The 23,143-nt window shown below is 35.0% G+C and overlaps 1 long non-coding RNA gene and 1 pseudogene across 2 annotated transcripts; both read left to right on the forward strand.

The window, feature by feature from the left end:
* The first annotated feature begins 4,458 nt into the window (after positions 1 to 4,458).
* Positions 4,459 to 16,134, forward strand: LOC100819355 (aspartic proteinase-like protein 1; annotated as a pseudogene). Its single transcript, XR_001384696.3, has 10 exons — positions 4,459 to 5,172; positions 11,584 to 11,722; positions 12,379 to 12,620; positions 12,732 to 12,959; positions 13,070 to 13,208; positions 13,286 to 13,353; positions 13,436 to 13,535; positions 14,525 to 14,591; positions 15,086 to 15,157; positions 15,719 to 16,134. The product of XR_001384696.3 is annotated as an aspartic proteinase-like protein 1 (transcript).
* A 2,880-nt stretch (positions 16,135 to 19,014) lies between these two features.
* LOC121173423 (uncharacterized) lies at positions 19,015 to 20,681 on the forward strand. Its single transcript, XR_005888280.1, has 3 exons — positions 19,015 to 19,668; positions 19,772 to 20,392; positions 20,482 to 20,681. It is a non-coding gene; the product is annotated as an uncharacterized lncRNA (long non-coding RNA).
* Positions 20,682 to 23,143: the final 2,462 nt, after the last annotated feature.

The raw sequence follows: 23,143 nt of genomic DNA on the forward strand, positions 1-23,143 counted from the left end.
AAATACTTATTGAACTTTTGCATGAGAAAATATGTAAATGTTTATAAATCTTTTAGGAACTAAAAATGCCATTAAACCTAACTTATAATTATAATATACTTAAAATTAAATTAACAATACCGATTTTTATTCACTAATTTTTAAGAATGTCATCATTTTTTGTGTAAAAAAAACAGAATGGCATTATTTTATATAAATCTTATCTTATTTATTATTCTAAGCCTTTTTTTACAGCATTTACTATTCTTAACCTTAAATTGTATAGTACTTGACTGACACTGCGAAATTTCGCTACTTACTACTTATTAACTAATTCGGGACCTCAAACTTGTAATGGCATTTCATACTTTTTTTAATGTTAATATTCTTATGAAATTGTTAAATACTTTTTTAGGATAATTGTTAAATAGTATTATAGAGCTATATAACGAATATTTAAAACTATAAACTATCAATATGATAAAAACAAATTCTACATATTTATCAACCTATATACATCATTACCAACTTCTTTTTATATACATAAGATACTATTTAAGGAAGAACGCTTAATTATTACGAAAAGTTTAAACGTAGATATAAAAGATTGGAACGATTAGTTACTCCACAAGAAAGAAAAAACACATGTACAACTGGAGGGTTAGATCAGCAAGTCATGCTAGTTTATAGGATAAAATTAACTCTTAAAAAAGTAAGTTAAAAGTTAAAAAATAATTAAAAGTTAAAAAAATAACTTATTAAATTATAAATATTCAGTAAAATTAGTTATTAAAATAATTTAAAAAATAAAAAAATATAATAAAATCATAATTTATTTTAAAAATAACTAAGAAATTAAATTAATATATTAAGAATAAAACAAAAAAAAAATATAGAAAGATAAAAGTTAAAATTTTAAAAAATATTATTTTAAATAACGTCTAAAAAACATTAAAAGATAAAAAAATACCAATTCATCAAACAACTAAATAAATTTTTTAACCATAAAAAAAAAACTAAAAGTCACTTGAAATGTGATATCCAACATAACCTAGTAGGAGTTTGTAAGTACAGCCAATTTTTGAACCCGCTGGTAAAAAAAATGTTTCTAGCACATGAACTTTTTTTTTTTATGCATCTTGCATATGAACTTAATACATGTTATGTTTATGGTGTATGTAGGGTGTATTGAATTAGGATTTTTTAAAAAAAATTATAAAAAAAGTTTTGTGATATTCAATTAGGATTTTTAAATAGTATAAATAAATATTGTGGTATTTAATTAAAATTTTTATGATTTTTTAAGGTATACAACAAAATCCCATGATATTCAATTAAGATTTTTTTATAACTTATAAAAAGTCTTTTCATATTAAAAAAATATACAAATTTAGATGAATTGTTTTTTTAAAAAGGATTTTGATAGATTTTATTAATTTTTTTATTATAAAATATTTATTAAACAATCTCACCTATATTCTTGAGATTTTATTAGATTTTTTTTCTTTTTTTATTAATTATTAGACCATTTTTTTGTCACATATCTTTTCTTTAATTAATATTTTTCAAGATGCGTATATTTTGTATATTTCACTTATTCTTTTGTAATAAAAAATATCAAATATATCCTTTTCCTATGTACTTTCTCTTTTATTTTTTAAATTAAACTAATGTTTGTCTCATGTGATAAGACTAATGATAATTTTCTTATATTAACTATATTCATCGTATGCTCAATACAATATTTTTATGATTATCATTCTTAATTTCGTCATCCATACAACTAACCCTCCTACCGATTTTACATCATCACTACCCCTTCCTATATATATTTATTATTACACCCCATTTAATCTCATTATATTTATTATAAAATAATTGTAGTAATAAAAAAATTAGAAAAACTAATGTATAATTTTAAATCTATTATTCAAATCCAAGACCGCCAATGAGAAGATATTATTACAATAAATATTAGTATAGGAAGACATAAAGTTAGAATTAATGTAGTTATTAAAAGATTAAAAAAAACTCTGTTGATTTTACTTTTTTTTTGTTCAAACCTCAACATTTCTTATAATTTTTTTTACTAATTCTTATAATTTTGAATGTGTTTTTAAAAATTCACAATTTTTTTAAACCTTATAATTTTATAAAATCCTTTCAAATCTTTTAAATTCTTACAATATAAATTTATTAAAATTCAAACTATCATAAAAAGTCTTATAAAAAATATGACAAGAGAATTATTGAGTACCGACAATGCTACATACTTCTTTATTTGCTTGAAGATAAAATGATAAAAAAGAGGAAAAATAACTTTTTTAAAGTAAAAAAAAATATCTCTTTAAAATTTTTATTCATTTCAAATTTCATTTTTTTTCAATCCCTTAATTATTTCCTTCTCAATTATGCACTGAATGTTACTACTAAAATAATAAGCACAAAAGTATTCTCCAACAAAGATAACATAAATTCTGTAAAAAAAACAAAAATGACATAAATTAATGTTATAAAACCTTGTCCCTTAACATGTGCAAAGGAGTTCCATCTTGATTTGATTTGTGCGTGTAAAACAGATATATTATTTATTAGAAAAGATCAATCCCTTAAATAATCTCAGTATAACAAGGAGTTAATCTTTAACTTCTTATAGTAATTCATCCAAAAATGTTACAAGTCTTTGCACCAAATATTATTAAAAAAAAAACACATAAACACATAAATATTCTCCAATAATGATATGAGAAATATGATGTATGTTATGATAAACATTTTTAATAGTTATTTTATTAAATAATATTCTCATAAAATTTACTAAAATAGTAAATTATGTACGTAATAAGGTATTATTTAGATATTTTTCAAAAATATTTATAAGAAAATAAAATTATTTAAACCTTAAATTCACTTGTAAAATTAGGATCACCACAAAGGATATATTATCTGTTTTGGGATTTTGGCACTTGATGGCTAATCATGATTTTATCGTTATAAGATGTCTTCCGGCTTTAAAGAAGAAGAGTGTTTATAAATCACACTTAGCCTCAATCCATAAGTGATGATAGTCTTTTTGGTGTAAAAAACAAATTTTCAAAAAGTCAAAGCTGAGAAGCAAGATTGTTCTAACCTCAAGTTCATCAATGCTGTTAAGGTAAACACATTTTAGATATTAATTGTTCCTTGTGAAACTCAATGAATCCTTACAGTTTTGTTCTTAAAGGTGTCTCGATTTTAAAGGCTCTAATCATAGGTTATCTCTGGGTTATTAATTGGAGATCTCTCCTAACCGAAACACAAATAAAAAGATTATATATATATATATATATATATATATATATATATATATATATATATATATATATATCAGAGAGAGAAAAAAAGTTATACGTTCACAATGTAAAAATTTTACACAGTTATTCAATTGTAATATATCACCTATATGATAAATTTATTAATTTTAAAATAATTATTTTAAAGTTATTTAAACGATGATTTATAATTAAATAATAATGTAAAATTAATTTATATTATCAAACATTAAATCAATTTTTAAAAATTTATATACAAATTTTCTATACAAGTTAATTAAATAAATTAATTTTAACTTAATTTAGTTCTACACCCAAAATCCTAATTTAATTTAATTTATTTTCTTATTTTTTTTCCTCCATAAATACCTGCAAATAAAATCTGGCTCTCATGTAGTTTTCTTCATCAACAACCTCACATGAGTTCTATCTTCACAATAAAATGAAATTATGATTCCTATTTTATATCATCCATAGTTTTATTTCTTTTATTTTAAAATTGATATATTTAGTTCTTTTATTTTAAAAATTATGTAATTTTGATGTTTCTATTTATAATATATTTCATTCTTCTATTTTAAAAAAAAATTATAATATTCGTCAAATTATGAATTTTTTTTATGTTTTATTTTTTTCCTTTGGTTCAAACCTTAAACTTAACCTATTTATTTAAGATATTATCATAAAATAATTTAATTAATTATAAAGTAAAAAATGAAATAGAAAATGTAGAAAAAAATTAAATATTAAACAAAAATTATAAATTATTTAAAATACGTGGACTAAAATTGTATATTTTTTAAAATACGAAAATTAAATATTTATATTTTAAAATTGAAAAATTAAAATTACATATTTTTAAAAATAAGAGAACTAAATATTTTAATTTTAAAATAAAAAATCAAAATTATAAATTAAGTAAAATACAAACATTTGCATTTAAATCTAATAAAAAAATTAAAAAGCACCAACATTCGTCTAACTAATTCGAATAAATTATCCTAGCCATATGTACTCTGGAATGATCTATAATGAAACTCTAGCCATTTGTCTTGCAACTAACCAAACTGCCTTTTAGTACCTTGCATTTTCTCTCTTTCACTCTATGGACCACTATTATTCATAAATTTATAATAAGTTTATAATAAATATTAATCATCACATAGAATAGGCATCCCAAGTTATAATAAACAAACTCTATGCAACAGAGTACATACAACAGATTAGACACATGCCTCCCCCCTCTATCCCTTCGCCACGTTCACGGGAAAACACTATTGGAACCCACAAAGGTGCACACTGCGCACCCGATCCCCGCCACCACCCTCTCTAGTCTCTCCCCTGAAGAAGAAAAAATAAAATAAAATAAAGAAAGCAAGCTTCAAAGTTTCAAACTTTGCACCACCCCACCTCCAATTTCAAGGACCAGAACTCATTTTTCCCCAATTTAAATCCTTTTTCGCTACCCATTTTGGGTTTTGGTTCGTGTAACTTCTACTTCTGGAACTAAAGTTGAGCTTTTTACCTTATTTGGGTTCTTTGTGTTTAGCTTTTTTTTTTTTTCCTTCTTTTTCATGGCGATTGGGCTTCTTCTGTGGCTGTTACTGGCCAAGGGTCTTGCCATGGAGGGTGCCGTGGGGGTCACATTTTCTTCTAGGCTCATTCACCGTTTCTCTGAGGAGGCTAAGGCTCATTTGGCTTCAAGGGGCAGCGACGGTTCTGTGCTTCTTCAAGCGTGGCCTGAGAGGAACAGCTCTGAGTATTTCAGGTTGCTTCTTAGAAGTGACGTGACACGGCAGAGGATGAGGCTTGGCTCGCAGTATGAGATGCTGTACCCTTTTGAAGGTGGCCAGACCTTTTTGTTTGGCAATGCGCTTTATTGGTGAGTGAGTGAGTTTTGGTCTCATGGAATGTTCTCTGGAAAATATAAAGTTTGAGTCTTTTTGTTCCTCCTTGCTTTGTTGTTGTTGTTGTTGTTGTTGTTGTTGTTGTTGTTGTTGTTGTATGATCTTATAAAGGTGTAGAATGTTATGCCAACTATGAAATTAACAAGCTTCGATTTATTGTTTTGGTTAAACTATTCTTTTGTTACCTGAAGTTGCCCTCATTTTAAGTTGTAGTCCTTACATAGAAAACTGTAAGATTTAGTCTTGCACATGCATAAGTGTTAAGTTTTGGTCTTTGTTGTTAAGTGTTAACACTAGAGAACATATTTTTAGCAAACCGCTACAGAGAAACTGTTTAGGGACTGAAACTTGCGGTTTTCTCACTAAAACTGAAAATGGAGACAATGTAGGACCAAATGAAGACTCTTTTTTTAAGGACTTTGTTTTTTAGAAAAAATTATACTGACACTCCTAAGTTTCTTTTGAAAAGACTCTTTTTTGGAGCCAATTATACTGACTCCCCAGTGTTTTTTGAGATTGTACACGATACTGTCTTTCTATTATGTTTACACTTTACAGGAACCCCTTACAGGGGTAAATGCTGTAATGAGTTTCTTGGGTTTCAGGGTTGTAGGTGTCATGTATTTTTCAAAATTAAGGGAGTTAATGTATGGGTTTAAAAGGCGGGTATCGTGTGCAATCTCTGGAAACTACAGAGTATTTTTTTTAAAAAAGAATTGAAAAGGTAACTTTGGTTGAAATTACTGGCTTTTACTAGGACTATGAGTTGTTATTGAGGTGCACGCTCAAGAGTCAAATTTGAAATGGTTTGCTGTGATGGGTTTTTTTCACTGGACTTGGCTGCTTGTGTTTTTATTGGTTAAATGAGTAGAAATATGCGATAGAAGGGAGTTGGAGTGTGTTAGGAACCAGAAAACACAACTAGCAGAATGTAAAGGAATGAAACAGTAATACTGTATAAATGAGCTTTATTATAATGACAATGGAGATTTAACAGAATAAGAGGAATGAAATCCCTAAATCTGACACAGAGCAGTGGCTCCTATAGGCCAGCTATTGCTGCCTAACCATTCTATCAATTCACTAGATTCCCCCCTTCTCTCCCTCATTCTCACTCCTTATAACAAGGGAAATTAGTTACTAGCTCATCTCTCTCTCCACACGTCACCAGAGTACAGCTACCACTTTGTGACTCTTTTCCCCCTTCTAGAATATACCTTCCATTCTCTAGGGCCCACCTCATGATTGAGTAAGGAATCATTTGGTTCCATCGTTCCACTAGGTCCACCATTATTCCCTTCATTCCTAACAACACCTCCATCTGAAATTACTGCCTTGTCCTCAAGGCTAAAGTTTGGAAACTGACTTGTCATCATCACTGCCTCTTCCCATGTAGCCTCCTCTATATTTCGTCCTTTCCATTGCACTAGGACCTGCCTTACCTCTTCACCCTGTACTTGTACAGTCCTCTGTGCCAAGACTGTGTCCGGTTCAAAAGTATTGTCCTTCTCTCCATCTAAGTCATCTGGTAAAGTCTCCTCTCCATTGTAGGACCCCACAGCTTTCTTTAACAAGGACACGTGAAATACAGGATGCACGCGGGAGTCTTCAGGCAGCTTTAATTTGTAAGCAACTGCCCCTATGTGTGAGACCACTGGATAAGGACCAAAGTATTTTGCTGCTAGTTTAGGATAAATACATGAGACTACTGACTTTTGTCTATGGGCCCTTAGCTTGACAAACACCCATTCTCCTATGGAAAAGCTCCTGTCACATCTCTTCTTATCAGCAAACTGTTTCATCCTATCTTGGGCTCTCAACAAGTGAACTTTTAATTGTTTGATAGCTTCATCTCTGTCTAAAAGCTCCTTTTGTACTGCCTCCACTCTAACTTCTCCTTGGATCCATCGTGTAATAGTTGGGGGAGTCCTTCCATAAACCACCTCAAAGGGAGTCTTGCCTGTTGAAGCATGATAAGTGGTGTTAAACCAATATTCTGCCCATGGAACCCAATGCACCCATATTTTCGGTTGGTCAGCTATGAAGCATCTTAGATAGGTTTCCAAACATCTATTAACCACTTCTGTTTGGCCATCTGATTCTGGGTGGTAAGCACTACTCATCTTCAGCTTAGTCCCCTGTAGTTTGAACATCTCCCTCCAAAAGTTGCTCATAAATATGGGATCTCTATCACTTACAATTGATAAAGGTACACCATGGAGCCTAACAATTTCCTTCACAAACACCTCTGCTATTGTTCTGGCTGTATAGGGATGCTTCAAAGCAATGAAATGGCAATATTTTGATAAACGATCTACCACTACCAAAATAGCCTCAAACCCCTTAGATTTGGGTAGTCCAGTTATAAAATCCATAGAAATGTCTTCCCAAATTCTGTCTGGTATAGGAAGAGGTTGTAGCAGTCCTCCAGGTGAACTAGCTAAATATTTTTGGCGTTGGCAAACATCACAACTTCTCACAAACTCCTGAACAACATTTTTCATGCCTACCCAGTACACATTAACAGCCAACCGCCTGTATGTTCTGTAGAAACCAGAATGTCCACCTTGTGAAGTTTCATGGAATTCCTTCAACAAAGTAGGAATCAAAACTGACTTACTTGAAATCACCAGTCGTCCGTCATACAATAACACCCCTTGCTTGAATTCAAAGCCTGGCCTAGAGTCCTTATTCTGTTGTAAATCATTTACTATCTTTTGTAAATGTGGGTCTTGGGCAAATTCTTCTCTCAAAATGTCTACATCCTTCCATTGCAAACTAGAAGTCATCACACATACTTCACCTCCTTCATGAACTCTAGATAGTGCATCTGCACCTCCATTCAATTTTCCTGGTTTGTAAACAATATTGAAATCAAACCCCAACAACTTTGTAGCCCAATTTTGCTGCTCTACTGTTACAATTTTCTGCTGCAACAGTTGTTTGAGACTCTTCTGATCTGTGGACACTGTAAAACGCCTCCCTAACAAATAAGGCCTCCAATGTTGTATAGCCAACCCTACAGCCATCAACTCCTTCTCATAGGCTGATTTGGCCACATTTCTCACCCCTAATGCCTTACTAAAGTAAGTAATAGGTCGTTTTTCTTGCATCAATATAGCTCCAATCCCCACACCTGAAGCATCACATTCAATGGTGAATTCTTTAGTGAAATCTGGTAAAGCAAGAACAGGGGCAGTTGTAAGACTCTCTTTCAAAGCCTCAAAAGCCTTGTGAGTCTCTTCATTCCATGTAAAAGCATCTTTCTTTGTCAATGTAGTCAAGGGTCTAGCTACCTTCCCATAGTTTCTTATGAATTTTCTATAGTAGCCCGTCAGGCCCAAGAATCCCCTCACCCCTTTAACATTCTTGGGAGTTGGCCACTTCACCACACTTTCTACTTTATTAGGATCCACAGCTACACCTTTTCCAGATATCACATGCCCCAAATAGTCCACAGATTTTTGTGCAAAATGACACTTTTTCTTATTAGCTACCAGACCATGTAATTTCAAGACTCTCAACACTTCTTCTAAATGACATAAGTGTGTAGTCCAATCTCTACTATAAACAAGAATATCATCAAAGAACACTAACACAAACTTCCTTAAGTGTACTCGAAATACCTCATTCATCAAACTTTGGAATGTGGAGGGAGCGTTCATTAATCCAAAAGGCATCACTAGGAATTCGTAATGTCCTTCATGGGTGCGAAACGCCGTCTTATGGATATCTTCTTCATGGACCCTGACTTGATGGTACCCGGATTTGAGATCCAATTTGGAGAAAATTGTTGCTCCGTGAAGTTCATCAAGCAGCTCCTCTATCACCGGAATTGGGAATTTGTCCGGAATTGTGGCCTTGTTAAGTGCTCTATAATCAATGCACATTCTCCATGAACCATCCTTCTTCTTAACAAGAATCACCGGACTAGAGAAAGAGCTCGTGCTAGGCCTTATCACCCCTGCTGCCAACAACTCTTTGACTTGCTTCTCTATCTCGTTTTTGTGATGATGAGGATATCTATAAGGCCTCACGTTGACAGCCTCCAGCCCTCCTTTCAAATTGATAGCGTGCTCTTTCTTTCTCCTTGGTGGTAACCCCCTAGGCTCTTTGAAAATGTGCTCATATTTAGACAACAACCCCTCCAACTCCTTTTGTTGCCCAATATTGAGATCATTCTCATCACCCCTCTTCTTCTCTATACTCCACATCCACCCTTTTCCTCCTCTGTTGGTGCCTCCCACAATACTATTCAAGGTTTCCATGTTATCATTCAACCCTTGAAGAGTCACCCATTTTTTGTTATGCCAAAAACTCATGGTGTGCTTGTTCCAATTCATAATAATATCTCCCAAGGTTCTCAACCAATCCACCCCCAAAACAATATCTACACCACCCAAATCAAACAAATGGGCTCGTATTGCTAACTGCACCTCTCCTACCTCAACGCCCAAGTCTGGACAGACCCCTATGGATTGGGCCTTAGTCCCATCTCCCAACTTGATACACATAGAAGTTGAATTGTCCACAGCCCAGCTCATTTTTTGCACCAATCTTTTATCAATAAAGTTGTGGGTAGCCCCACTGTCCACCAAAATTACTACTGGCACCCCATTCACTGCACCTTTCAACTGGATAGACTGAGGCTTATCAGTGCCCAACTGGCCCAATTGGAGTAAGCTCAATATGCTCATCTCTCCTTCAGACCCCCCTTCTTCATCTTCCACTTCTACTGCCAATAGTTTTCCTCCTCCTTCCTCCGTTTCCTCCTCCTCTGTTATCAAAACCCTCAAGTGTTTATCAGGGCATTGATGTTTTGGGTGAAAAGGACCCCCACATTTGAAACACAGCCCCTTTTGTTTCCTCTCAAGCAACTCATTGTAAGATAAATGAGAGAAACCTCTATCAAGTGGGCCGTTTCTTCCTTTTTCACTTCTGGGCCCAAAACCACCTCCCTTACTACCTCCACTAGGCCCATTCTCCTTCCCTTTGACCATCACCCAGTCAGCTCCACCTCCCTTACTGGACCCACCAAACCCGGGTTTGGGTGACCCATGACCCGATTTGGGGTGTTTACTAATACCCGTTCTAGCATCACCCCTAACCTCTCGTTCCACCACCCTTGTCACCTGTAGCAATTTCCCTCGACTCAAATTTCCCACCGCCGATAAACTCCTCACTTTCCCTTTAATATCCGCCTTCAACCCGTGTAAAAAGTAACCGGAAAATTGTTTGTCCGGTAATGGAGGAATTTGAGCTGTGAGATACTCAAACTCGGTGATATACTCATCCACCGTCCCCACTTGCCGGAGGGCTGTCAGCTGTTCATACACATCTCCTTCACCATGGCCTCCATATCTCTCCACCAACGCTCCCTTCAATCGCTCCCAGGTCAGTTCTTCTTCCTCATTGAGTAAGGAATTGAAGAAATGTATAGTTGGCCCCTCCATACACAACTGGGCCAGATCTACCTTCACGGCCGGAGTAGTGTCCTGCACCCGAAAGTACACTTCTGCTCGAGAGATCCATCCAGCCGGATCCTCTCCATCAAACATAGGTAGCTCCACCTTCTTCGCCGATTGTCGAAACTCAGAAATCACGTCGCTCGGCATCTTTCGCGAAGCAGAACTCGCTGTCTTCTTCCCCGACCCGTCTCCGCCTGACTCCGCCGGACCTTCGTCCCCATCTTCGCCCTCTTCCTCCGTGAGTATGGATTTCCCAAGGCTCTTCTCCATCATTGAGATGAGAAGAGCTTGGTTTCTTTCCATGGATGACAGCGTGGTTTTGACTCCCGCGATTTCTTCTTCTAACGATGCGACTCTAGCATCCATTCTTCTGATCAGTGTGAGTGGGTTTTGTTTTGGTGGCATTCACTGGTCCTGTTAACGGATCCGGCAGGTCGGACCAAATTGTTAGGAACCAGAAAACACAACTAGCAGAATGTAAAGGAATGAAACAGTAATACTGTATAAATGAGCTTTATTATAATGACAATGGAGATTTAACAGAATAAGAGGAATGAAATCCCTAAATCTGACACAGAGCAGTGGCTCCTATAGGCCAGCTATTGCTGCCTAACCATTCTATCAATTCACTAGATTCCCCCCTTCTCTCCCTCATTCTCACTCCTTATAACAAGGGAAATTAGTTACTAGCTCATCTCTCTCTCCACACGTCACCAGAGTACAGCTACCCCTTTGTGACTCTTTTCCCCCTTCTAGAATATACCTTCCATTCTCTAGGGCCCACCTCATGATTGAGTAAGGAATCATTTGGTTCCATCGTTCCACTAGGTCCACCATTATTCCCTTCATTCCTAACAGAGTGGATGCTGAAGAAGGTTGGGGATGGTGTGTATGAACTTGTTCATTGTTGAATTTCAGGTTGCATTACACATGGATTGATATAGGGACTCCAAATGTTTCATTTCTTGTAGCATTAGATGCTGGAAGTGACATGCTTTGGGTTCCCTGTGACTGCATTGAATGTGCTTCCCTGTCTGCCGGTAATTACAATGTGTTGGTAAGTCTGTGATATGACTTCCATTTACCTGTAATACTTTTTCATCTCTCAATTATTTTGTGTTATTTCATTGCTTTGACGACCTTCATGTTCACTTCATTTTGCTTCAAGTTTTGTCTTTGTTGTTCTTGTTGAAATATTCATTTTGTTAATCATTCATTACATAAGTGTGTGGGATTCTGCTGCAAAGCAGCCCTTTAATACGGACACAGGTGAGGTAGAGGGTTAAGAATATGCTAGGGGATAACAGAAGAAGCCCATTCTGTGTATGTGCATCTTTTCTGCTATCAATTAAAATGTGCCCTATAAAAATTGTTATTGGTAAGTCAAGTCAAGAGCACTTCAAAACAAGGGCTTGTTTTGTATGTAGCAACTCAAAATTCTAATGACACTTGAAATACTGTAGGATCACTATCATAGTATGAGTATCTGTGCCATGTCCTGTGTCACTGCATCCATGCTTCTTAGCTATCTTTTAATGACATTCTCCCTTAAAGTATAGGATCAAACTTTTTACAAGTAAATAATAATATACTTTGAATGTTCATATTTGGACTTCAACAACAGTTCTTGCAAGAGGGGTAAGAAATTTAGCTGTTAATTTCAATGATTGATTGGCAGATGCTCTCTTTTATATGGGGGCATCTCTAATGCAGGACAGGGATCTGAATCAGTATAGACCATCATTATCCAACACCAGCAGACATCTACCTTGTGGTCATAAGTTGTGTGATGTCCATTCCGTTTGCAAAGGCTCTAAGGATCCTTGCCCTTATGCAGTTCAGTATTCCTCAGCCAATACCTCAAGTTCTGGATATGTCTTCGAAGACAAACTACATTTGACATCCAATGGAAAACATGCAGAACAAAATTCGGTGCAAGCCTCTATCATTTTAGGGTATGTTTATTACTGTTTAAAATTTTGTAGTTTTTTGTTCTTTGAGGTTTGATGTGTTGGTCAAGCTTATAAGCTTCAAGTGCTAATGATAATTGATTTTTATGAGTGCAGTTGTGGAAGGAAACAAACTGGTGAATATTTACGCGGAGCTGGTCCTGATGGTGTTCTAGGGCTAGGACCTGGAAACATTTCAGTCCCAAGTTTACTGGCAAAGGCAGGACTTATTCAGAATTCCTTTTCAATCTGTTTCGAAGAGAATGAATCTGGGAGAATTATCTTTGGTGACCAAGGTCATGTCACCCAACATTCAACACCCTTTTTACCCATAGATGGGAAATTGTATGTATTTTATATAATGCCCTTGGCCTGCTGCTTAATTTAGATGCCATTTCTACATGTTCCAAATCTTATTGCTTTGTGTTGCATGCTAATTGTTTTAGTTGTTGCAGTAATGCTTATATTGTTGGAGTAGAGAGCTTTTGTGTTGGGAGCTTATGTCTCAAGGAAACTAGGTTTCAAGCACTTATTGACAGTGGATCTTCTTTCACATTTCTTCCCAATGAAGTTTATCAAAAAGTTGTAATTGAGGTAATTCCTTTTACCATAAATCTAGTGGTGTATGGTCATGCATAAACTGGTCTAAAAGAAATCTTCACTGGATACAGTTTGACAAACAAGTAAATGCAACCAGTATTGTTCTCCAAAATTCATGGGAGTACTGCTATAATGCCAGGTAAGATACTATATGATCAGTCATTTAGGCATATAAGCATCTTACATTTCATTGTAACTCATGGCTGTTTTTCATGTGAAAGTTCACAGGAGTTGATTAGCATTCCCCCATTGAATCTCGCTTTCTCTAGGAATCAAACCTATTTAATTCAAAATCCTATTTTTATTGATCCTGCCAGTCAGGTGAGCTAAACCTCCAACCCTGCCCCCTCTTCTGGTGTGTGTGTTTATTTGATTGAAACTTGACTGAATCTTAGATATTGATAAAAAAATAATGTAAAAAAAATTAATCTTCCATTTGTATCTGGGGCAGTGATAGTTGATTTTTGTATTTTGATGAGTAGTACTTTGGCATCTAGAGACTGCCATTGACAGAAAATGAATCTTTATGATGAGTCTGAGTTTGGTTGTAGCTTAAAAATTATGTAAAAATAATAAATTGTTTTGAATAAAGTTCCTTGTTTTCCCTGAATTCTCGAGAAAAATCAAACCCCAAATGAAAAACCACCTTGCCATTCCTAACTCCTAAGCTGCTTAAAAATTTGAAGATGAAAGAAAATCTCTTCTATTAAATTCAGAGCAAATAATTAGCATGCAGAATCCATGGAGAGAGTGTAAGAAATATAGAGAAAGTGATGTATGGTTTTGAAACTGAGCTTTTGAATGATCTGATATTATGGAACATTGGTCATTTGTGAATAAAAAATGTGATGTAACCAGTATGTTCTACTATCAGAAATTGACTTCCAAATTCCAACATATGTTGTATAGAAGTTGAAGTGGATTCTGAAAACATTTTATGTTAACCTCTTTTCTGATTCAATGATGGCTAACTGAGCATATATATGCTTCACCTGATATTGGTTGTTTTCTACAATACTTCTAGGATATAAATGTTCTAGGTCTGTCCTAAAACAAGTTTCTGCTTTTCTACATGGTTTCTTGTCTTTCTTCTTACTCTTAGAGGAGAAAACTGTTGTCATGGTGCTGAACAAGCGACCATTATATCATATGAACAATTCTCAAGTGTCCACTGTGAAATTTCTCCTCTGATCAGCTGGGATATTTTTGTGGTTTAAAATTCTAAATTTATTAGTTTTCCTTGCAGAATCTTTTCTCTTGTCTTTCCTGACTTGGTTATAATTTTGATGAAATATGAACATCTGGTGCAGGAACAGGAATACACCATCTTTTGTTTGCCTGTAAGCCCTTCTGATGACGACTATGCTGCCATTGGACGTGAGTATATCACTGCCTGCCATACGCGAAACCTAATCACATTTCCTTTTATCTAGACAACTCCTCTATTTTTTTTTCTGTTCAAATTTTCAAAATATTTCTTTTTCCTTTTCGTTGTCTGGTAGCTCAAACAAGTTTGTGAGAGCAGATGCATGTAACTGCTCAGACTTGACATATGTATGCTGATAGGTCAGTTGGTAGTTATTATAGTAATTCGGTAGTAAAAAAAACACAAGGGGTTATCTTAGAAAGAAGGGGAATGTGGCTGCAACTGATTAGGCCCAATGAGGGATTGTATCCTGTTAATTGAGAAGAGTTAGTGCCTTTGAGCATTGTGAGGTGCAGACCCTTGAAGTTCTGCAATCATACTGTAATCAGGGGAATTTCCCCATTTGTCAATAATTCTGCTCCACTTTTTATCATATGCACATGAACATACATCCTTGTGCTGGCTGACAATGATTGTTGCCTTTTAATTGATACTTTTGTTTCAGAGAACTTCCTGATGGGTTATCGAATGGTCTTTGATCGGGAGAATCTAAGGTTTAGCTGGTCTAGATGGAATTGTGAGTCTTTCTTCTTTGACTTAAAACTTTTAACCTATAATTTTTGCAAATCTTTAGTGTAAAAGATCTCCTGCTTGTTTAATTTGGTTTCTTTTTTTACTGGTAATTTGTTTTGCCATATAGAAGAGTCAAGAGTGGGACTTGCAAAACAAGAATGAGAATAATTGATAGACCTGATAATTTTTCAAAAGTTCTGTTTTGGGGTATAAACTACATAAGTAATTGATAGACATGGAAACTCGGCACAATCATGTTTTGTTATCTATAAACACTTGTAGGAAAAGAAAATAAGAAAAGTGCATAAGTTGATTTTAAATAATGAAGTTCAATTTATTTTTCTTCTCTTATAAGTACTTATGAAAAATATTATTCAAAGAAGATATTATAAAATGTCATCTCATTTTGCTTTTAAAATATCATTCTCAAAACACAATTTTTTTTAAATCAACTCCACTGATATCTAAAACACACGATGATGTGTTCTATTGCTATCTCTCCACCCTTTTCATTTGCTTCTAGTATATGAACTTGTATTTCATGCTAATCGCTCAGAATCTGCAGGCCAAGATAGAGCAAGTTTCTCATCACCTTACAGTGTTGGATCACCAAACCCTTTACCGGTGGATCAGCAGCAGAGTTTCCCTAATGCTCATGGCATACCGCCTGCCATTGCTGGACACACGTCCCCCAAACCCTCTGCAGCCACACCTGAACTTATTACCTCTAGGCATTCCTTAGTTTCATTGTTACTGATATGTCACCTTTGGCTTTGGTTATTTTGTTAAGTCTTATCTTATTTGCTTGTAAATTTATCTCGTGTCCAGACTTAAAACCTATGAGGTTTAGTTTTTCAATTTTGTAGGCTGTTGTATCTATTGGGGTTAGTGTGTTAGTGAGGTACTTTTATTTATTTTGGTATATTCTTTCGGTTGTAGTCCCTTTTTATTCTCTTTCCTATGTATCTTTTTGTTCTGCTAGTGCACTCCCTCTTCTCTTGGGCTTTTCTGATTATGAGCGTTTTTGGAAAAATAGTCAAAATACTTAATTGATAAAAAAGAACCACGTTAGAACCTTTTTTTTTCTTCTTTCAATAAAGCAAAATAAATATATAATCATATTGAGTATAAGGTTTAAACTTAGTTAATGTAGGACTTGTGATGTCCAATCATGTCAATTCCAATCGAGTGCTGTTAGGTGCACCCAACAGTCTTGTTGGTGCACCCAGCAATTTGTGGGAAAAGACTTAAAAGTCTCAGTATTTTTTTTTAAAAAATAACTCTCGCCTCTCTCCCGTGCTTGCTTCTTCTTCCTTCCTCGGATGGTTTTGCTTCTGCTTCTTCATTCTTCTGCTTCAAGATTCTGCATCTTCTTCGTTCTTCTTCTTCGTGCCGTGATTCTGCATCTTCTTCCCAAATGAAGGCTTCTTCTTCGCGTTTCTGCTTCTTCATCTTTGTTGCCGCCATTGTTGTCGTGATTAGGAGGAAGACTTCTTCGCATTTCTGCTTCTTCTTCGAGGTACGTTTCTCTTTTGCGTTTTTGCTTCTTCCACCATTGTTGTTGGCGATGGCGGAAACTGCTATCGGGAAGTTGCTGAGCTGTTTACGGATCACTTGATCCGTAAAAGTAACAGTTTCACTTTAATTGAAAAAATGCCAAATATTTGATACATTGTGAGCTTTTTTTGAAATTAGGGTATTTTAATTTAGACTGTACAATCATTTTCTGCAAATCAATGCTCCCCCTTTAATTAGGTTTGCTTGCCTTATTTTGTTTTTGGTTGTTTCAATATTGTTGAACTTGAACATTGTAATTACTGACAATGCTCCCCCTTTAATTAGCTTTTTTTGGTTGTTTCTTGGACACATTAGAAAAAAATCTTGTCCCGATTAGCACCTAATATCTCTTTTTCATAGACATACATATTAGTTAGGATGCTCCCCCTTATATGATGAATAGAATAAAACACACTCAGTGGTTACATTTATGGGTCTATTTAGATAAACTTTTCTATATATATAGATATATCCTCTTTTAGGGAATTATCCAAATAGTATATATTGATTAGCATTTTTTTTTATCAGCAAAATAGGATATATATATTAATAAAAGAGTACCAGAGGTACTATAATTACAAGGTGTTATAAAAATCCTAGTGGATCCACATGTGATGCTACTTTCAGACTGATGTGATCCATCCTACAAAAAAGAATACATCAACAATACCCCTTGGCTTGCGAGCCCTCCTAAATTAATGCCCCACAAAATGAGCCCTCCTAATCTGCTGAAAAACATATTGTTAGGTTGGTAGACCAATAGTTAAAGTGCATATTAAAGTCTTTCTCCGATGCTCGAAGCCAAGACCATAGCAAAAACAGTCCATCATCCATCAGCTTAGTAGCGTTGAATGATTAGCATGAATTACTTCATTTAAAAAATTCCAAGAGATACCTAGTGCTTGTATGAAATTATCCAAATATTACAAACCAAATATTGCTAGTAAAACTAGTCTCATTATTACAAAGATAAAAATCACAACTAGAGTAAGCACGGACACAAAGATGCCACCCCCACCAACACCTTCCACAGTCCTAAATACTGTTTCCTAGGAATCCTAGGAATCCAATCATATATTTTTGGTAAGTGTTACACTCTTAGGTAGCATTTGGTAAACATATTAGAATAGAAGTTACAAAATGGAACATAACCAATGGGTTCTATTCTAGCTTTGGTGAATTATAAAAATAGAACAAAACACAATATTGTGTTGAGAAATGGTATATTTTGATTCTATTTCGTTTATCCACACACATCAAACACTATCTTAGCATTAATTCCTAATTTTCGTTTATCCACACACATCAAACACAATTTTGATTCTATTTCGTTTATCCACACACATCATTCCTTCACAAATCATTGTTTCTCAGATTCATAAAGCTCAACAAGTTTCTCTCTAAGCATTTGAGATGTTGTTGACCACTAAGCATTTGAGATGTTGTTGACCATTGTTTATGCTTAGTTTGTTTATCCACACACATTTGAGATGATGTTGACCACAAAACAACACCTTCTTGAATCAAGGTCAATACCACTCAGCATTTGAGATGTTGTTGACCATTGTTTATGCTTAGTTTGTTTATCCACACACATTTGAGATGTTGTTGACCACAAAACAACACCTTCCTGAATCAAGGTCAATACCACTAAGCATTTGAGATGTTGTTGACCATTGTTTGTCAGATTCATAAAGCTCAACAAGTTTCTCTCTAATAAGTAAAACATATGATAAAACAACAAATGGCCGTTAGAGTAATTGAATTGAGTTAACCAAATGCTTGAAATTTGAGAAAATGAAATGAGTGATGGATTTTGCGGTACTCATTTGCAGATCATGGTTAGGACTAGAGGATTAGGTCGTGCCTTAGGTCAGGTCACTGACAGAGGTGTGGGCAGAAGAGATCGTGATGATTCCGATGATGCTCCACAGCATCGACGGCTTACTCCATCCGCACGGAGGCAGCGAGTCGCTGTGACTGCGGCGCACGATGAACTAGTCATCCTTGCGCCAGATGTTCAGGATGACCCGATGGAGGCACCAGCTGCTGTAGAGGACATTCTTGCGGACACAGGCGCAGAGGTTGCTAAGGATGAGCATGAGGGATTTCTGGGTGGTCCGAGCGACCCATCCCTGTTGATCCTGTATGCGGATCACGTTGCTTGCAGCGTATGGACGGGAAAGGTATTTATACTGTTTATTTTTAGTTACTTGTAAATTATACTTTATGATTGAAATTAGTTTTCCTTTAAATGATGATTTTAACAAATTTTTCGTTCTTTTATACTTCAATTCAGGAGCGTCCTCAATTGAAGCTATCCTCTCATGGGAGGAAGGTCCACAGTTTAGGCAGCCAGTCCCTGCCAATGAGGGACTTGTTGCTGGTACAGGACTAAGTCCTCTAATCGCGTGTTCGGTAGACACCGGCGATCGGGGACTTTTGTCTGCGTTTGTGGAGCGGTGGCACCGGGAGACGTCTAGTTTCCATCTCCCGGTGGGAGAGCTCACCATCACGTTGGACGACGTCTCCTCGCTTCTCCATCTTCCCGTGATTGGTGACTTACACGCTTTTGAGCCCTTGCACGTGGACGATGCGGTTCAGATGCTGGTGGACTTGTTGATGGTCTCTCTAGAGTCTGTTAGGGCTGAGACAGCCCAGTGTCGTGGACCGTACGTACGCCTGCAATGGGTACGTGATATATATGAGCGCCGATGCCAGGCAGGTCATTGGACAGCTACGGCTCGCACATATCTTTTTCACCTTCTGGGTTGCACTCTGTTTGCTAACAAGAGTGCAACCAATGTCCATGTTGTCTACTTGGAGGCCCTTCATGACCTCAGTATGACAAAGAGGTACGCTTGGGGAGTAGATGCTTTGGTGCATATGTACGACTAGCTGAACGATGCATCTATGAGCCACAACTGACAGCTTGGCGGTTACATCACACTGTTGCAGGTAACAAATATGTTTTTTATTCGTTCAGTCTCAACAATGTTCAACTTTAAATTTTGTTACACTTTCATTATTAATGTTTATACTTTTGATGTTACATTTGTAGTGCTAGATTTACAAGCACTTTCCGTCGGTCGCGGACTCCATTGTTGATCAGAAGTACGAAGAGGATTCTCCGCGTGCGTGTAGGTGGATTGCGACCAAAAAGACCGTGAAGAGCATTCGTACATCGGCGTACAGGGAGCGCCTGGACCGACTCCGGATTTCGGATGTTTGTTGGATCCCTTATGGGGAGCACCGGGAGGTCCGAAACTTCCACATCAGATCGTGCTATTCCGGTCTCTCGCGCTGGGGGCCTGTTGCTGTTTATTACCAACCAGAGAGGGTCGTGTGACAATTTCGATACACGCAGATCATTCCTGCTCCTCCTGTCGATTCGTGGGTCTCGTATGATGATATACATGACATGTGGATGCACTATGAGGATCATATCGTTCCAACAGGTGAGGTGTGCGTTGTGCCAGGGGCGTGTTCCAGTGACTACATGAGCTGGTTCTTCTGCATCTTCCATCCTTTCATGACACCAGGTCACGCATTAGATCCTCTGTCTCATGGTCATGCCCCGTAGCCCCGAGTCGTCCCTCACGCCCCGCAGCCCCGAGTCGTCCCTCACGTGCCGGAGCCAGGAGCATCGCCAACATCTGCGGAGGAGCCTAAACATGCAGTGGTAAGTAATAACTAATAATTTACGTCATTTACCTCAATATTTGCATAATAATTTTGTGTAATCCAGTTTGTTTTGTATGTAACATGAAGTTTGTGATGAAATTGCTAAGAGGTTGGAGCGCCATCTGAGTCTAGGGGTGGTCACGCCTGGCTCATCGACACATGAGGTGATCGAAGAATGCCTCAGATTGGCCAGGAGTGTGACACATGACCATCTAGTATATGTTAGGTCTAGACGCAGGCGGCGCACAGATCAGGCGTAGTTTATGTACATATTTTATATTGATATTCCATGTATATACATATATTGTACATGAACTCATTTCATGAGTATTGTTGGTTTTATTTATTTTCATTAGTAATGTTAGTTTTATTTATTTTCATTGATTGCATATTCCATTTGTGTCTATATACACGCGTGTTATTAAAATGGTCTAGTTAACTTAGTTATAGTATATGTAAATTATTATAAATGGTCTAGTTAACTTAGGTTACCAACTAATAAAAAATAATTTGAAATATAACTTTAAATATAATTGAAATAAAGAAGTTGAAAAGGGTGTAAAAAAAAAATTAAACAAAAAATGGACATCATTCGTTATCTAAGATCCTTATTTTATATAACATACTAATATTTTTAAATTCTCTTATAATTACTATTTTCTCACTTATACTAATGATCATGTAAAGAAATGTATTATAAAGTAGTCAGTATTTTAATTTTTAATATAATACTAATTATTTTTTTATATTCTTTATAATATTAATGATATGATTAATTATAAAAATAAAAAATAAATTAATGATGATAATATTAATTTTATAAAATTATTATTATCTTTTATGTATTTATTGATTTTTATTAATATGTATAAAATAACCTTAAACAATATCTTTAAATATGCTGTATATTTAATAAATTATTATTTTTCTTCTTACGGATCAACTTGATCCATAAGAGGAAAACCAAACAAGGACAATTTTACCAGTTTTTTAGAATGTTGGGTGCACTAGCAATAATGCTGGGTGCACCTAGCAACACTCATTCCAATTCCACTAAATTTCTGTTGCGGATTTACTGACTTGGTTTTGTTCCTGTTTATGGATCGGCCTTCAATATGTCAATTCACTTCTACGGTTACATTTCGCCACATTCCTCTCTTTGTCTCTACATTTGTTAGTGGTCTTGAAGCTGGAAAAAAGAAGAAAAATATTGTTTGAACTTACAAGGTCCATCCATAGTAGTTTATAACTATTAACAGACATTTTTTACATTAAAATATGTTAACTTTTAGGGAAAAAATGTGACATTGTAATTTAAATATCTACCAAGAGTGAAGTATATTGTACTAAAAAAGAACATACAAGCTTAACAAGATGCTCTGTTTTACAATACGAAAGAAAATCAAGAGAATAATTTTCTTTTGGTTTCTATAGTTGTAATTTCCAATATGGTACATATTGTTTAAAGCATGTCAATTTGATCTCTGTAGTTGCGTTTTTTTTTTCTTCTTGTCAATTTTGTCCTCCCCAATTTGATTTCTGTAGTTGCATTTTTTTTTCTCTTGTCAATTTTGTCCTCCCCATAAAATCACCCTTAACGTCATCTGTTCTATCAATGTTGTCTTTAGTCTGCCACGACAATTGTTTTGAGTGGTGGTAGATTGCAATTATGGAAGGTTGGGATGGATGAACTGTTTTAAATTATAGTTACTAAATTGAAAAGTCAGAACAACTATAAGCATCAAAAGAATATTTAAAGTTTAAACCTACATTTTTTTAACATATTTTTTAAAACCTATTGTTTATTATTCATTGAAATTTATTAAAAATAATAAAATACCAGTCTCATTTCCTATTTAATAAATTTAATTCATAATTTTTTAGTTTTAAATAAGTTTATAAATAGTAAAGAATTAAAGAGTGCTAGCAAAAATGTGTTGGAAAGTTTGATGTTAAACGGTCCTTAATTTTTTTAATACATGTATCTATCATAAGTATATAATTAATATTATTGGATTAAGAAAAATTTATTTATACTCCAAAATCTAAAATAACAATTCAAGTATTAAAGTTGATAACATGAGTCTACAAATAATAATTCAATAATACAATTAAACAAGTTTCGGTTTTTTTTTTTCTGGAGTGTCTTAGAGAGTTTTTTTGTTTTTTTTTTACACGAAACAAATTTTAAAAATCGATCTGGCTGGATTTATTCTAAACCGATCGAGTTTGATCGAGTCATCCCAAGTTAGATGTATGACCAGTTTAATAACTAAACCAACCCAATTATGCTATCGGGTTCCGGTTGGACCGGTTTGATTGGGTTTTTGAACTATGTCTCCAACAACGTGATTAACGATTTCTACGCCCTAATTAGGAGTTTAATAATATGCATTGTGCTATCATCCAAGCCTAATCATTTTCAAAATTTCTTTCACGTTTACGTTTTGTTTTGCACAGTAAAGAGCATAGTTATCAAACTCTCGAGTTAACTCGTTAACTCTTACGAGTTTACGAGTCCACTTGTCCTCTACGAGTTGACTCTTGAGTAAACTCTTTTTTTAATAGACTCTAGATAAACTCTAAATAAACTCGGTAGACTCTTGAGTTTACCACCAAGTCAACGAGTTAGCAAGTTAAAAAAATTAGACCAAAATATAAGTCCTTTTTTATTATTTTTTTGTTTAGCATTCAATATACCTTCATTTAGCGTGTTATTCTCAAATACAAAATTCTCACCTTTAATAAT

The sequence above is a fragment of the Glycine max genome, chromosome 14, assembly GCF_000004515.6.
Source record: "Glycine max cultivar Williams 82 chromosome 14, Glycine_max_v4.0, whole genome shotgun sequence".
NCBI classification, from domain to species: Eukaryota; Viridiplantae; Streptophyta; class Magnoliopsida; order Fabales; family Fabaceae; genus Glycine; species Glycine max.